The sequence below is a fragment of the Peromyscus californicus genome, unplaced genomic scaffold (genome assembly GCF_007827085.1).
Source record: "Peromyscus californicus insignis strain IS unplaced genomic scaffold, ASM782708v3 Scaffold_6__1_contigs__length_162567912, whole genome shotgun sequence".
Taxonomy (NCBI): domain Eukaryota; kingdom Metazoa; phylum Chordata; class Mammalia; order Rodentia; family Cricetidae; genus Peromyscus; species Peromyscus californicus.
Window position 1 is genome coordinate 151,482,783 of NW_026294584.1, and position 11,069 is coordinate 151,493,851.

Genomic DNA, 11,069 nt, shown 5'->3' on the forward strand with positions numbered 1-11,069 from the left:
GGATACACAATTTTGCCAATATCATCTATTGCATGGAAAATAATAATCAGAGCAACCAGGCAAACATAGGCACAAAAATCATAAGAGAAGTAATATTGTTATGCCTGCAGCTGGTTTGATAGTACATACAGGAACCAAAAATATTGAATTGGTATAGGCTGTGAAGTAGGACCAGCTTCATTTTTATGAGTATATAGTTCTTTTAGTAACTCTTGAAAAAATTTCCACCCTCAGTTTTCACAGTTACATCTTTATTTAGAAGTCTACTTCCACAGGACTATGGTTGGATAAGGACTCCCATGCATTCTAACAGTAAACTGTGTATAATACACAACTAGTAAATGATTGCAATGAAGTTTCTAGATAAAACACCATAGACAAAAACTAAAAAGATATTATGTGTTTATAGAGCAGAAGTATTAATATTGTTAAGATGCAAATAATTTCCAAAGTATTTATAGATTTATAGAAACCAACCTCACAGTACCAGTTATATTTCCTTGTAGGACTATCAAACAAAGGATTTTATGGAGGCACACATAGATGCACACACACACATGCACATTATCTTAATAGCCAAAAAAACAGAGAAAAAAATAAAAGCAAGTATTAAGTACATTAACATGAATGAATTTATATTACATTTTACTGTGGTACTGGCAAGAAAACAGACACATGGATCAATCTGATGGAGTAGGAAGTCCAGAGTAAACCAGTGTTTCAGCAGTCAACTGATTTTTCTTAATAGTGATAAGACCACAAATTGGAAGCAACAGTAGAGCCTTGCCTTTTCACAGTTATAGGTATCGATTAAAACTGGATTGCACATCCCATGTAAGACCCAAGGGGTCTATGTTGATGTCTGTTGCCCATGACTACAACAAAATTCATGTAGATGTCCACATTCCATGCTGCATCCTGAACCCATGTTGATGTCTGTGGGCTGTGCTACTGCCAAGTACCTTGTTGATATGCATGGCCTATGCTGCCACTGAGGGCTATGATGGGGTCCATGGCTTGAAGAACAACAAAGGACTGTGTGGATGTCCATGGTCTGTACTATTACTGGAGACCATGATGAGGTCTGTGGCATCTGCTAACACCTGAGACCATGTAGATGTCTGTGGTCCATGCTGTCACCAGAACCCCTATGGTAGTCTATAATCTGTGTTTCTGCTGACTGTAAAGGACAAGAAAAGTACCCTTGCAGCGGTATTGATGACTTCAGACTCACAGTTGACAAAGAGGAACATGAAAGGCTTCTGTGACAACTCCTACTCCCAACCCAACCCCCCAAAAGTAACAGCCTAGACAGAAAACCATCAAAGAGAACTCTAAAATACTGTGATAAAGATGCTGAAGTGTAGCTCTCCACAAGTGAAGGCTCTAGCAGGAGTATAGGTGAGGAAGGACTGTTTTCTTTAAAGAGCTGACTACTGGGAGTTTGACCATGTTCCAGTGAGTATATGGGCAACACAAATTACACTTGCTTTATTTCTTCTTCTTCTTCTTCTTTGGGTGGAGAGGTCTCAAGGTATGGTGGATGGGGACAGACCTAGGAGGACTAGGAAGTGAGTGTGCTCGGGTTCATGATGTGAAATTCTAAAATAATCAATAAAAATATTAGGGAAAAAAAGACTTGAGACAAAGAAAATACTAGATGAAAAGCATAGAAAAAAATATCAGGATTTTGAAATTGGCAAGGACATATTGAAAAAAATCCCAAATCAGAGGCAACAAAAACAAAAATAAATAAATAATATAACACCATACTACCTAATTTTATGCAATAAATCAATGCTGCTGTAATTTATGGTAATTAAGTACTTTTCAGCCAATAAATGTTTACGGAATTTAAAAATTAATACATGTTCAATTTTCTCACAGTTCTTACTGTTTTATGACTAGTCCGTGTGGTGATATTATTAATTTAAAAGATAATATGAACTCAATGCACTTTTTTTCTCAAATATATCTTTCAAGGAAATGGTTACAATGTGGAAATGTTTTAAAACTAAAGATAATAAGAAAATATGAACACTACTACTTTTATGATAAAAGCAAACTCAAAATATTTTAGGTAAAGGAGATTGAATGTAATATTAAAAATTATGATTTCTCAGTCTAGAGTGATGACTCAGTACTTAAGAACACTTGCTGCTCTTGTAGAGGACGAGGGTTCCGGTCCCATTATCTACATGGTAGCTCACAATCATCTCTTACTCTACTTTCAGAGAACTTTGAAGCCATTGTCCTCATTGGGAACCAGCACTCAAGTTCACATACTCTCCACATATGCATAATTTAAAAACTATCTTTAATTAACATATTATGTAAGTACTATGAGACAATTTTAGACTCACAAAGTGCACATGGAGTGTGTCTGTGGAGTTTTCCCAAGCAATTTCCAGCAAAACAGAGCAATGATTATAGGACAAGAGATACTAACTACATATTTAATGGAAATGAATGTTTGCTATGTTTATGTTCTTTACAAAAAACAAATTTGTTGAGATATAATTAACATAGTTTAACATATAATTACATAAATATCTAGTTAAAGTGCATAATGAGTAGTTTTCTATTTAGTTGTGACCATTATGCCATATCTCCTAATTTTCATTATCCTTAACAGACCACACATTCATTATCAGTCACTCTACTTCCTACCCTTATCAACCTTCAAAAATTCAGTTTCATTTGTGTTTATGTAGGTTTGTAGAGAGAAGGAGAGAGAGAGAGAGAGAGAGAGAGAGAGAGAGAGAGAGAGAGAGAGAGAGAGAGAGAGAGAGAACACACAGGTGTTCTATGTGTGTGTGTATTTATGTGTATATCTGTAAGTGAAGTCCATGGCACATGTGGAAATCAGAGGACAACCTCAGATTTCAGTCTCCTCAGCACTGTTTAAGACAGGGTGTCTTGTTTACCTGTTTTCATGCCAGGTTAGCTGGCCCAGGAACTTCCTGTGGTTCTTTTGTTTCTGACACTCTCTCTCAATTGACACACCAGGATGACAAATATGAGCCACCTGGGACCTAGGGCTCAATGTATACCAAAACTGCTCAGCCCGTGACCCAGGTCCCCTACTATGGTTGAGACAATTTCAATGAAATTTTATACTATATTGTCTTTTGTGACTGTGTTCTTTCATTTAGTGTAGTAGTTTAAGGTTCCTTCATAAATCGTGCATTGTTTCTCCATTTGTTTTTATTGTGTAACAAGTTTTAATTGTAACACACTTTGTTGCTATATTCATTCCTTGATGGACATATGGAATATTTTCAGTTTTGACTTAGATAATAATGCTGGTATGAACTTCCCTGTTCAACTTTTTTTACACAGACATATGTTTTAATTTTCCTTGGCTAGATGCTTAATTATGAATTTCCAAGTTTAACCATTACAGGAATTACTTTCAAACACATTTGTACTACTTTTTACTTTTACAAGCACTGAGTGAAAGATTACATTTCTCCACACCAACATTTAAATGTACTTTAGCATGCATCTTACAAGGAAACAGTTTTAATGAGTAAATGTTTTAACCCCATGAGGATTAGAAGGAAAGAATAACACTCCTATTTCAAATTTTCATAATAAAAAATTAAGCCAAATCTTTTTAGATTTATTTGTATACTTTTACTAGATATTTATATGACATGTATAACTATTTGTCTTGAAATTCCATCTACTTCTGAATATTAAGTAGTATATCATTCTAGTTTGGATACCCATGTGTCTAGAGGTATATAAAAATTTTCCATATTATTATTTTGTTTTAGAGAAACGCTTGTTCATTTATCCATCAATTTAACAGAATTTTTGTCTTGTTTTTATTGTTATGTGTCAATTATTTACTCCAAATAGAAGTGATTGACTGAATACATTATTTGCAAATATTTTCTTCAATTTATTGAGTATCTTGCCTTCATAATAATTTTTTAATAAATATTTCAATTTTGATGAAGTCCAAAAAAATTTGTCTTTTGATCTTCTTGCTTTTGGTGCCATATTCAACAAATAGCTACCTCACAGAAGAATCAAATATTTGTATCTACATTTTCTAGAAACATTAAACAATTTTAAATCTTTTTGTCATTTTGTCATTTGCAGGTAAGTTGTACCAATGTTATGATGTGGAACCAGCTTCATTTTTATGGCATGTTGTCTTAGTTAGGGTTTCTGTTGCTGTGAGAAAGATCATGGCAACTAGCAACTTGTGAATTAAAAGATTTATTTTGCAAATGGCTTGCAAACCCATCGTCCTGGGAAGTCATGGCAAGAGCTTAAGGCAGGAACCTGGAGGCAGGAACTGATGCAAAGATCATGGAGGGAATCTGCTTACTGGCTTGCTCCTCATGACTTGCTCAACCTGCTTTCTTATACAACTCAGGTCCATCTGCCCAGGCTGGCACCAACCACAGTGAGATTGGCCCTCCAACGTTAATCATAAATTGAGAAAATACACTTCAGACTTGCCTACAAGCAAATCTTATAACGACTATGTCTCAATTGAGATTTCTTCCATTCAGATGACCTCAGTTTGTCTCAAGTTGATGAAAACCAAGTCAGCAGTAGATTAAAATGATTATGTCGAGGACAGGCATAGTCACAGATAAGCATTGGAGAAAGCAGGAATGTTAATCATGCAGGTTTGTCTCCTCACTGAAAGAAATGAGTACTTGTTCTCCACCCAGAGGCTGGAGTGGATTTAATTAATAACCTGGTGACCTTTGCTATATGTAGGACCAGGCTTCACTGAAATCCCCAAGAATGTTTATCCCAGACTCTCCCACCCTAGACTTGTAGCTTTGGCTTTGTTTCTCAGTCAATAGAATCCACCATTAGGGGAGATACAGGGTGTTCTTTGCAACCTGCTGATCTACACTGCCTCAGTCAGAGACCACACCAGATCCTAGGCCCTTAATCTATAGAACCCATCTTCATGGTAGAAGTCAAATGTACTTTGCATAGTAGTTTTGATGTAGTCATACCTCAAGCTCTATTGTGTATATGGGATGAGGATAATTGTTACTAGGAGACTTTTTTCCAGAATTATACTGGACTTAAATATGTCTAAAATAAACTCTACAAGTTTGAATTATTAAGTCATGATGAACAGAGTTTCCTTCTTACCTTTCATAGTCTGATTTTCTGCCAGCTGTGATGCTTACAGCCTGCCTCCCATGGTTATTTCCCACCTTGAGTCTTCTGGAAAAATGTAAGTGCTATCAATATAATACAAATATTAAGGCCTATATTTGGAATATAAATAATACATACAATTAACAAATATGTATAAATGTTGTGAATATCACATTTTCTTCATGATAACAGTTTTTTTTGTATGTTTGAAAATCAACATGTGGTTTAGTCTTAAATTTCCATTGCAATTTCTCTAATTAAAAATGAGAAATTTTACATCATTGTCATAGCTTTTTACCTTAAGAGACTGGGGGAAAGGGAAGTGAAAGTTAAATTTCAAGCAAATAGATGGTAAGAAATATCAATGATTTTCACTTGAAGTTAATGTCTTAATTGTGACAGCTACCAAATACCTAAAGAGTTAATGGGAAGCTTCCATATACCTTTCTAAGAAAAAGAGTATATAACACTTCATATTTTACCCTTTAAAGGCAGTATTCCCTTAGTACAAATACCAAACATATCATGTAAAAATTGCAGAGCAACAGTCATACAAATATATTCATAAAATAGAAGCAAACTGAATATATCAACACATAAAAAGGATAATGTGTGAGGATTAAGAAGGATTGAGGTCAGAAATTCAAGTTTGTTTTAGCTTCCAAACATCAGCTAATAAATTATACAGTATCATTAATATAGGACAAATCCACCTGATTATATAAACAGAAAAAGAAAAACATATCAAAATGTAATATTCTCTTATAATAAAACAATCTTTTCATTAATGAAACATGGATAGAAGGTATAATGATTTTGTCCTCATTGCTTTGCCCAAATAGTTGAAAATAAGCAACTTAACAGAACAATGTTAGTTTGGCTCTTGGATTGAGGGAATACTACAGAGAAAAAAGAAGCTGGGCAGCAGGAACTGAGTAACCATATTGCATCTTCACCCAGGAAGCAGAGAAATTAATGGTTGTGTTCTTCTCACTTCCTCTCTTTTATCAGTCAGGGTCCATAGCAACTGGACAAGGTTAGCCACATTCATGATGGGACATGTTTCCTCAGTTAATCACCTGGTAACATCTTTGCAGAAACTAACAGGGTATGTTTCTAAGATGATCCAAAATCCAACTGAGTTGACAATGAAGTTAACCACCACACGCATATTCTTTATTGAGTTGATAGAGAACCTCATCTCTTTAAACCATAATATTTCATCTCTGGCTCCATCATCATGATCATCTCATCGGGTAAAATAGATTTACTTCTTTTTTCTTTTTTTTTATTAAGAAAATTTTTTCATTCATTTTACACAGCAATCAAAATTCCCCCCTTCACTCCTCCTTCCCCCCAGCCTTCCCTCCCAACCTACCCCCCACTCCACGCCCCACAAGAAGGCAAAGTCTCCCATGGGGAGACACATCCAGTAGAGGCAAGTCCAAGTCCTTCCCCTGTCTCAAAGCTTCACGAGGTGTCCCATCATAGGTAGTAGGTTCCAAAAAGTCTGCTCATTCACCAGAGATGGATTCTGATCCTACTGCCAGAGGGCCCCCCAAGCAGATCAAGCTACACAACTGTCTTGCCATATAGAGGGTCTAATCCAGTCCCATGTAGGCTCCAGAGCTATTGATACAACTTTCATGAGTTCCCACTAGTTTGGTTTGGTTGTCCCTGCATGTTTCCCCATCGTGATCCTGATGCACTTGCTCATAGAATCCCTCTTCTCTCTCTTTGACTGGACTCTTGGAGCTCTGCCTGGTGTTTGGCTGTGGATCTCTGCATCTGCTTCCATCGGTCACTAGAGAAAAGCTCTGTGATGACAGTTGGGGTATTCACCAGTCTGATCTCTGGGGCAAGCCAGTTAAGTTCAGGTACCCTCTCTACTATTGCTAGCAGTCCAGGCTGCGGTCATTCTTGGGGATTCTGGCAATTTCCCTAGCATAGAGTTTCTCTCCATCCCCATGATAGCTCTCTCTATCATGGTATCTCCTTCATTGCTTTCCCCCTCCCTCCCTGTTCCAGCTAAAGCATCCCATTCCCTTGTGTTCTCATCCCCTACCTGAGACACCATCTTTCAACTGTCAGAATGACTAAGATCAAAAGCACTGCAGACAGTTTATGTTGGAGAGGATGTGGAGAATGGGGAACACTCCTCCACTATTGGTAGGAGTGCAAACTGGTACAGCCCCTTTGGAAATCAGTATGGCGGTTTCTCAGAAAATTGGGAATCAATCTACCTCAAGACCCAACTATACCACTCTTGGGCATTTACCCAAGGAATGCTCAATCATACCACAAGGACACATGCTCAACTATGTTCATAGTAGCATTATTCATAATAGTCAGAACCTGGAAACAGCCTAGATGCCCCTCAACTAAAGAATGGATTAAGAAAATGTGGCACATATACACAATGGAGTACTACTCAGCAGAGAAAAACAATAGCATCATGAAATTTGCCAACAAATGGATGGAATTAGAAAATATCATCCCGAGTGAGGTAACCCAGACTCAGAAGGACCAACATGGTATGTACCCACTCATAAGTGGATACTAGATATAAAGCAAAGGATAATTAGGCAACAACCCACAACTCCAGAGAAGCTAACTAACAGGAAAGACCCAAAGAGGGGCACATGGACCGCCCTGGGAAGGGGAAATAGATGAGATCTCCATGAGTAAACTGGAGGGCAGGGCAATGGAGATTTATTTCTTTTAACTCTTTTAGGTTGTATGTAGGGGTGTTTTGCCTGTGATCCTGTCCTTTGTAAAAAAAAAAAATGGATGAACCTGTAGGATTAATATCTTAGGTCAAAGTATTATGGGGTCTTGCTCATATGTGAAACTTAATAATGTTGACTTCAAGGCATTTGAGAGTATAGTAGTCACCAGCATCTGGAAAGAGGGCAGGCAAGGGAAGGAAGGTAGGTAGCTAGCCTATGGTTAAACAGTCAAGGTTAGATAGGGGAAGACATACCGTTACTCACTTCAGGGCAGGTTTACTGTAGTCATGATAATAGATGTGCATTTTTAGACTTCCACCAGAATTATAAATGAAGGCTGGAGAGGTGGCTCAGAGGTAAAGAACACTTTCTACTTATCCAGAGGACATGAGTTCAGTTCCTAGCACACAGACTGGGCAACTCATAACCACCTGCATCTCCAGATCCAGGGAATTGGACACTTGTGGCCTCAATTGACTCCTGCACTAAGGTGTACATACCACTATGTACATACTACTACAAGCATACACACAATTTTCAAACATGATAAAAATTCTTATTTTTCAAAGAAATTACAAATATTCAAGTAATGGATATAGTAGTCACATAACCCTCTATGGCTGAGTGTCCATATGTTTTTAGACATCACATCTTATGCCATAAATGTATAAAAGTAATATATAACCATCAAAAATCTCTGAATAGAAAATAATTATCTTATAACCTGCTCTTATCTATGTCTGTGTTTATATGGCTAATAAGCCTGATTCATCACCCATTTGAGTACACACATGGGAAAGTGAGAGGTTGGTCCACAGACCTTACAACCAATAAGCATCCACTTCAGCCTGCAGGCTGGGATCTTTTTCAATAAAGAATGTTTGAACAACTTTCACTCGCTGTCTGCTGTTGTTCTCCCTTCCAGGATTAATTAAAACATGTTCCAATAAAAACCTCCAGTGTGAGCACACAGAACTAGACCGTGTTCTTGGTGCTGTGCCTTCTTGTGTGACAAGCTACACTTCCCTGCAGCGAGTGCATTTTGCTTGCGTTTTTAGAACTATTAAGCTAGGATAATTATGAAACAATCTAAACAATGTTCAATAGCCCGTGCAGATGTCTGACAGGGCATGTTGTCTCTTAATTAGGAATTTCAATGCCTAATGCTCGTATACTAACTGAAATAATTGGCTGGATGTTTCATATTTCTTTCACTTTTACTGACACTGAAACTAGAATAGCTAGAGTGGTATATCTTAGAAAATGTACACACAAACACATACACTCATACTTCTACATACCATAAACACACACCACATACATTCCCATACCTATACTTATACATATGCATACATACACATATACACATACACACATAGACATACATAAACACCACTAAAGCACATACATTCACATACATATGCACACATACACATGCAGATACATATATATATATATATATGTACACACTCACACATAACACATATGAACACACATGCACATATGCACACATAAACATGCATACACAGAAATATAAGATGTGGTAAGGATTTAGAGTAAATTTTTTAAATGATTTTGTTGTGTCTTTTTTTAACCTAATACCTAATTTAACATATTCTGATGAATTTCAAATCACCTTCTATTCATGGTTTATTATTTCACTTACGTGGAGGGAGTTCCCAGTAATTACATTATGTAAACTCTGCATTTGTGTAAGAGGTATGTCTAATATAGCAGAAACATATTCAGGATTTGTATTTTAAGTAATTGATGCCATAATGTTTATTCACAACCATTATTGCAAGATCTGCTTTTAAACATAACAAATTACTATCTATTAGAAACATATACACAATGACCTATTTCCATAAACATTTCTACAGAGATCTTGATATGAAAATTCCTGCAGACCTCTTAGGAAAATTAGACAATATTGAGCTGAAGTAGATATGAGTCATATTGTTTTTGCTTAGTATTTTGAGAAGCAGATTACTGTTGCTGCCATATAATAAAGAATAAAAGGTCTTTACACAGGTGAACATAAGCCTTTGTGTGTTTCAGCATATTTCCACTTGTTTCACTGATGCACTTAGAATAATTTTATGCATAAAACATAAAAGATATTGTTTGGAAACTGCCTGCTATGCTTTCTCTCACGTGTAAAATCAAATTAATGTTGATTAGATATACAGAAAAAGCCCTAATGGGTTCAAAGCCTAAAGAAATATAAGTTTGACAAAAATATAATTTGCAATCAATGTGATTCAATATTTTGGAGAAAAAGCACATTGTTTTTCTTACAGCAGAGAATTATGAGATGAAAAAATGTTGAATGTAAAAAAAAAAATCAAATGAATATCAGACTTTCTCTAAGTAACACAAGTTAGTCCACAATGGATTCATGCAGCAGTCATAAAATGAATAGGGAGTAGATGCCATGTGGGGTTAAGGCTACATAATTCAGCGGAGATGAACTCTCCTTGTTAAAAAGAGTTGAAAACCATAATCCATCCTTCAAATCCAGGGGTATAATTCAGAAACACAGGGACATTTTCAGGTTTTTAGCAGCCACTCAGCAGCTACTATATTTTTTTGTTTTCATTTTGTCAATCTGAAATCAAAGGAGTTACATTACTATTTGAGATTGATTTGAATTATATGCCAGCTCTAATACTTCCTTTTTGTTAAAGTGAATTTAAAATGCATGTTATATTTGATGCAATAAGTTAGACATACAGTGGGATTAAAAAAAACCAGAAAAATCATTAATGTAACAACAACTGCTTAAATGCCACGCCCCATAAACAGCAACAAAAACTGAGTCTTATAATTTACCCAACAGTCTTTGTTGAGGCACCTGGTGCCTGTAGTTATGTGATTATTATGTAAAGGAGTGGAATTATGATTCTACTGACAATTACTGTAAAATAAATAAGTGTGTCTCTCTGTGTCCTTGCCTCTTTGTCTCTGTCTGTCTGTCTATCTGTCTCTGTCTATCTGTCTCTGTCTCTGTCTCTCTCTGTCTGTGTGTGTGTATGTATGTGTGTGCATGTGTGTGTGTCTGTGTGACCTCGCCTCTCTGTCTCTGTCTGTCTGTCTCTCTGTGTGTGTATATGTACATGTGTTCGTGTGTGTGTGTGTGTGTGTGTGTGTGTGTGTGTGTGTCTGTGTGTCTGTGTGTGTGTCTGTGTCTCT